The sequence below is a fragment of the Canis lupus genome, chromosome 8 (genome assembly GCF_003254725.2).
Source record: "Canis lupus dingo isolate Sandy chromosome 8, ASM325472v2, whole genome shotgun sequence".
Classification (NCBI taxonomy): Eukaryota; Metazoa; Chordata; class Mammalia; order Carnivora; family Canidae; genus Canis; species Canis lupus.
The window spans coordinates 72,709,373-72,715,538 of NC_064250.1; positions in this window are offsets into that span (position 1 = coordinate 72,709,373).

Consider the following 6,166-nt stretch of genomic DNA (forward strand, 5'->3'; position numbering starts at 1 on the left):
GGGAGATAAACCGTAAGAGACTCTTAATCATAGGAAACAAACTGAGGGTTGCTGGAGGGGAGGGGGGTGGAGGGATGGGTCACTGGGTGATGGGCATGAAGGAGGTGACGTGATGTGATGAGCCCTGGGTGTCCTATGCAGCCCACGAGTCACTGACCTCTACCTCTGAATCTAAGAATGCACTAAATGCTAATTAATTGAATTCAAACACAAAAACATTAAACTAAAAAAATTAAACAAATTAGTTAATCTTTTCAAAAAAGAAAAAAAAAAAAAAACACGGCGTCTTCAGAAGACTCTGTTAGAAGAATGGAAAGACCTTCCACAGCCTGGGAGAGAGAACTTGCTCGATGTGCGTCTGATAGAGAACGTGTATTCAGGATATAGGAAGCCCTCTCAGAACTCAACGATAGGGGATCCCTGGGTGGCTCAGCGGTTTAGCGCCTGCCTTTGGCTCAGGGTGTGATCCCACAGGTGGCACGGGTTCTGGGTGCGCTAACCCCGCGTGCTGGCGTGTGTGCACCTGCCGCCCGTCACGGCCAGGGAGGCAGCGGACGTGGCCGTCGTCCCCGGAGGGTCCTGCTGGCCCCTGTTCTGTAAGGCCCCGGACCCGGAGGCCTCCTCAGGCACCTGCTTTCGCCAGAGATCGGGTCGCAAGACTTTCATAGACGTGCAATCATTCAGCATGCTCTCCTTCTCCATTTGGCTTCTTTTTATTTTTTTTAAATTTATTCATGAGAGACACACAGAGGGGGGGGGCAGAGACACAGGCAGAGGGAGAAGCAGGCTCCACGCAGGGAGCCCGATGTGGGACTCGATCCCGGGTCCCCAGGATCACGCCCTGGGCCGAAGGCAGGCGCTAAACCGCTGAGCACACCCCCCCCCCCGCCCCGGGGTTCCCGTGCATATGTTTTTATTTCTCTTGAGGAAACAGCCCAGGATGGAACTGCCGGGTCCCACGGTAACCCCGCGCTTCACCCTTTGAGAGAACGCCAGAGTGGGAGTGTGTCTCAGGACGGTTGTGCGTTTCCTGCAATGCTGAGCGATGCCGAGCACCTGTAGGTGTGCCCGTCGGCCACCTATACTTCTTCTCTGGGGAAACATCTGCTCCGATGCTCGGCCCACTTTCCAATTCTGTTGTTCGTCTTTTTATTGTTGAATTCTAAGAGTTCTTTGTATATTGTAGTCTAGGTCCCTTACCAAACATATGATTTGCAAATGTTTTGTCCCATTCTGTGGTTCTTCCCTTCACTTGTTTCAATGGAGTCCCATCTATCGATCCGAGTGCCCCGCGTGGCCGCGTCGGAGTGAATGCAACCCCACGGGAGACCCCGAGCCACCACCGCCCCGCTAGGCTGTCCCGGATCCCCGGCCCTGAGAAACGGCAGGAGATGAGAAAGGTCCACCATTCGAGCCCTTGCGTTTGGGGCAAGTTGTCACACGGCGGCCGGTCGCCGGTACTGGCGCTAAGGACAGGCCTGAGGCCCCGACGTGGGTGCAGAAGGACGCGGCGGTAGCACGCACCCCGACACGCGCAAGGCTGACTTGCTGCTCGCGCTGAGGTCCCCCGCGGCTCCGGGCGGCTGTCCGTGGGGTGGCTGCGTGCCCCAGGCCTCAGCTGGGGGCCGGTCCCACTCACCGGGTGCCCCCACGCCAGCCTGGGCAGGGCAACGGAGGTGGAGACCCCGGCTCTGTAAGGCTTCCGCCCCGGGTGACGGGCTCCCCGCCAGCACGTCCCACCTGCCGGGGCCACTGCCTTGTGAGGAAATGCCAGGGAGCGCCAGCGACGCCCACCACTCAGCCCGTTTTACTTCATCCCCTTATCAGTTTGGCTCAGGCTCCCTGGATCCCTGCAAAGCTTCCCTTTTCCCAAGAGCTCGAGAGCTTCTGTAGGGCTTGCCGGCGGGCGAGCTTCTCTAGTGGGCAGCCGGGGATCGGGCCCTTCCCGCGGCAGGCGGGGGCTTTATTTAGCTCAGAGAAACGTGTTCTTTCATTTTAAACGACTGCTTCTCCCCATCTGCTCCTCACTCTCCTTCGGGAGCTCCTGTTATCCACCTTGCCTTCTCTCCATCTCCACCCCAAGAATTTTATCTCTTCCCTTGTGACCTTCCAGGCTCGTAAGTTGGGTTTCATCGCCGACCACCTGTTCCTTCCATCCACCCTCGAATCGCTGGGCTATCGAGTTTTAACTCCAGAAAGTCATTCTGGGCCCCGGTTGACCTCCTCTGAGGCTCGCTCCTCCATAAATCAGCCCGGTTGCCCTGCTGTCCTGCAGCTCTGTCTCGTGGGGCAGGGGCTGGGGTCCTGACCCGGCTGCCCACTGGCCATGGAGCCAGGGAGCTGTGTCAGCTGGCTCTGAGGCCCGAGGGTCCGGAGACCTGTGGACGTGGGAGGCCCAGGCAGCTGGCACCCAGTGCTGGTGGGGGGCACAACAGGCCCGGGCCTGGAGGGAATCCGGAAGGAGGCAGGAAGGCCGAGGATGTGAGGCAGGACTGTCCCACCTGAGGGGACACACTCCCACACCCTGCTCCTGTTCACACCTGGGCCAGGTGCACGGCGGCCACACTGGCCTCGTTGCTGCCTCAAGCCCCTCTGAATGTCCTCTGTGGATGGCAGAGGGCGAGCCAGCTGGGGCCTGGGGACAGCCGGAGTCGGGCCACCATGAGGCCCCACCACGCACCTGTAGCCTGGCCCGCAGGGGTTAATGGGCCCAGGTGGCCCAGGGACACGTGCGGAATCCCCCTCCCCCCCACTCCCCAGGGCTGGTTTCTTGGAGACTCGGCTGTCAGAGCTGTCGCCAGGCAGAGCCAGCTGGTGCGGTCCCCGGGGCCGAGCGCCAAGGGACACAGCAGGCGGCACCAGGGCGGCGGGTGCAGGAGGCGCTGGTCCCGGTCTCCAAGCCGCTCAGCGCGGTAGGCCGAGTGCCAGGGCACCGGGTCAGCCTGCTGGGGTGGGCCGTGCCGCTCGGTCCAGGCACCGCTCCCTGCTCGGCCACGAGGGGACGGGAGGAGGAGGGACACCACCATGACCCCAGGGGAAGCGAACACCTCCAGGGCACAGGGGAGGTGTGCGTGGATGCCAGCTTGTCCGTGCCGTGAACCTGCATCAGTGATCACTATGGATGGGCCACTCATCACCCAGTGGGCGCAGGCACGGCTCAAAGAGTGCCAGCTGCCTGGGGCTGCCCCAGCCTCCGCAGCTCCCAGCACGGCCTGGCCGGGCACCCACCTGGGCCTCAGACCTACCCCCGCCCCCAGCACACGTCTGGAGCCCATTCCCCTCCAAATCCCATCACCGCTTTCCCTGGACTGCGCTGCATTTGGATCCTAGACACAAATAGGGGGACACACACCCTGCTGGGCCCACGCAGCCTCCCCAGGCCCTCGCCGGGTGCAGGTCTGAAGGTCCTGGCTGGGCTGTCAGCTCTGGGGGTCCTGGGCCCCGACGCCCACGCCACTGAGCCTTGTGCCCCCAAAGCCCACTGTCCACCAGGTCCGGGAGGCCTGTGTTTGGTGACATGCGCCCCGGAGATTGTGGAGAGCTTCCTGACAAGCTGGAGCCTCACCCCTCTCGTGCCCAGTCCTCCCAGACCCGTCAGCCCGCAGGGAGAGATGGGGCCAGTGGGAGAGGCCCACCCGGGAGGAGGCAGGCGCGTGGTGCAGAGCGCAGCCGGCTCACGGGGAGGCGGCCGTGAGGGGGCCCCACGCCGGTCCCGGACTCGGCATCCTCCCAAATGGCCGAGCCTCAGCCACAGCCTCTCCCGGCTCAGCCAGCGGAGCCCCCGCGTCGGCACCAGCCTCGGGGTGACTGTGGCGTCTGCCGGCTGTGGGGGCATCTGTGCGCGTGTTTTCCTCTCTCTGAACTTCCAACGCAGCAGCTGCCCCTCTGGGGGCTCGTTACCCGCCCGCCCGCCCGCCCCGGAGAGCAGGGGGCACTGGCCGGCGCGGGATGCGGGGCCCTGGCCTCGGCTCGGTGGGCTAAGCCCGGGCGCAGGCGGCAGGTGGTGGTGCTCCGGGCTGCGGAGGGGGCCCTGGCAGCTGGGGGCGCGGGGGCGCTGGGCCGGCCACGGCGTGCTGGGCTGCACTCCCGGCCTGCTCGTCACGGCCACCCCAAGGGCGGTGGCCACGCTGCTGGTGAGGACGGGCTCACTGTCCGGGAGCCGTGAGGAACGCCCGCTGCGGACGGCCCTGCCCCCTGCCCCTCCAGGCTCCGGGTCACCCGGGCCGGGCCCAGTGGGGAGCGAAGGTGAGGACCTGAGGTGGGCTCGGGACTCGGGCGGCAGGCTCGGGGCAGGGCCTGGCTGCCGGGGTCGTGTGTACATGTGGGCACCGCGGCACAGAGGCATCTGCACCACCACTCACTCCTGTGCACGCAGCGTCCCGTGAGCCCCGGAGACCCCAGGCCATGCCCGCCCCTACTAAAAACTGTAAAAACAAAGACCCTCAACTTTATAAAACAGCTTAAAATCGCTTATTAATTAAAAGTCATCAAGGGTCTAAGAAATGACCAAGTCAGGGCGCCTGGGTGGCTCCGTCGGCGAAGCGTCTGCCTTCAGCTCAGGTCATGACCCCAGGGCCATGGGGGCCTCCTGCTGGAATCACCCACCTGCCCCCAGCTCCTGCGACTGGGCTCTGAGCAGCCTGAGGACGGCCCTCCCTGCCTTCTGCCGGCCCTGCTCCGCCGCTGACACCCTTCCCTCCTTTGGTCTCTCTGGACCACATCCTGGGTCATAGTCTTATGACCTGTCTTCTAGCTCACGAGTTCTGTCTACCACAGGGGCTCAGGGCGGCTGTGGAGCTCCTGGCTCCTGAGGATGCTGCTTGTCATTTCTAGAAGCTCCACCTGGTTCTGTATCAGATCTCCTAGGTGGCTTTTTCTTTTTTTTTTTTTTCCTTTTTTTAAGATTTTATTGATTTATTCATGAGAGGCAGAGACACAGGCAGAGGGAGAGCAGGCTCCCTGCAGGGAGCCCGATGTGGGACTCGATCCTGGGACCCTGGGGTCACGCCCTGAGCTGAAGGCGGATGCTCGAGAGCTGAGCCCCCCAGGCGTCCCTCCTAGGTGGCTTTTTCTTTTCTTTAACACTGAGAGCGTGTTTATTGACCTGTGTGCCCAGGAGGCTGGCCCCTGAGCTAAATATCAGCACGAGGCCTTGGCCCTCCTGGCCATTGCTGCTAGATCCAAGGAACCCTGGAGCAGAGTTGGGACACCCTTGACCAGCAGCTGCCAAGAGCAACAAACAGCAACAAGGAGGCGGGTGCAGGCACTCACCCCAATCCCAGAGGCACCAAGGCCAGGGCCAGATGCTCTGGGCCCCTCCAGCAGACTGAAGGGTGGCCGAGCTGGCGTGCACCCCTGTGGGACATAGGGAGGCCCAGTGCCATGGGCAAAGGCTGGAGCCGGGAGCCCACCCCAGTGCCAGCCAACCGGAGTCGGGAGAGAGGGGCCCAGGCCTCGCCTTCTTGTGAGGTGAGGCGGTAGGGGGGAAGCAGGCGCTGCAAGTCTGAGTACTTATTCGTGGCTGAGTTTCCAAGTGTTTTGCGTGGGTGCTTGTCTCCCCCACCCCCAGGCCCACAGAGGCTGATGCAGAAGGCGACCTGCAGCCGCTTATCAGGGCGTCGTGCGTCAGGGGCACTGTGAGGGCTGGGTGCCGGCCCGGGGGGCAACTGGCAGCAGGAGGCTCGTCACGGTCAGGCCAGTATCAGGCGGTGGGAGCTGTGAGGGCAGGGAGGACGACACATCCCGGCCCGGGCTCAGGGCTTGGGTTGACCCTTACGGGCTCCCCGGCTGGTGGGGCAGGGGCACGTGCAGGGGCCGCAGCCCTCTATGGCCTGGCCCGGCGCCGAGGCGAAGTGGACGGGACGACGCGGGCTGGGGGGACCAGAAGCCATCCTGCATCCCCGGTGCCCGCAGCGCAGCGGAGCCCGTGGGGTGCAGAGGCTGTGGTGCGTCGGGCACACGGTACGTGGGCTGTACACGTGCCCAGCTCCCCCCAAGAGCCACCTGAGTCACAGGGAACAGGGAGGGAGCCCAGCGCCTCGGCCCAGGGCGCCCATTCCTGGCCCGGCCCCCCAGACGGCGACATCTCCTTCCCTTTGACGCCCGGCCCGTGGGCCCAGGCCGCCCGCTCATCCTTCCGGACTCTTCCCAAATCCTGTTCTTTTCA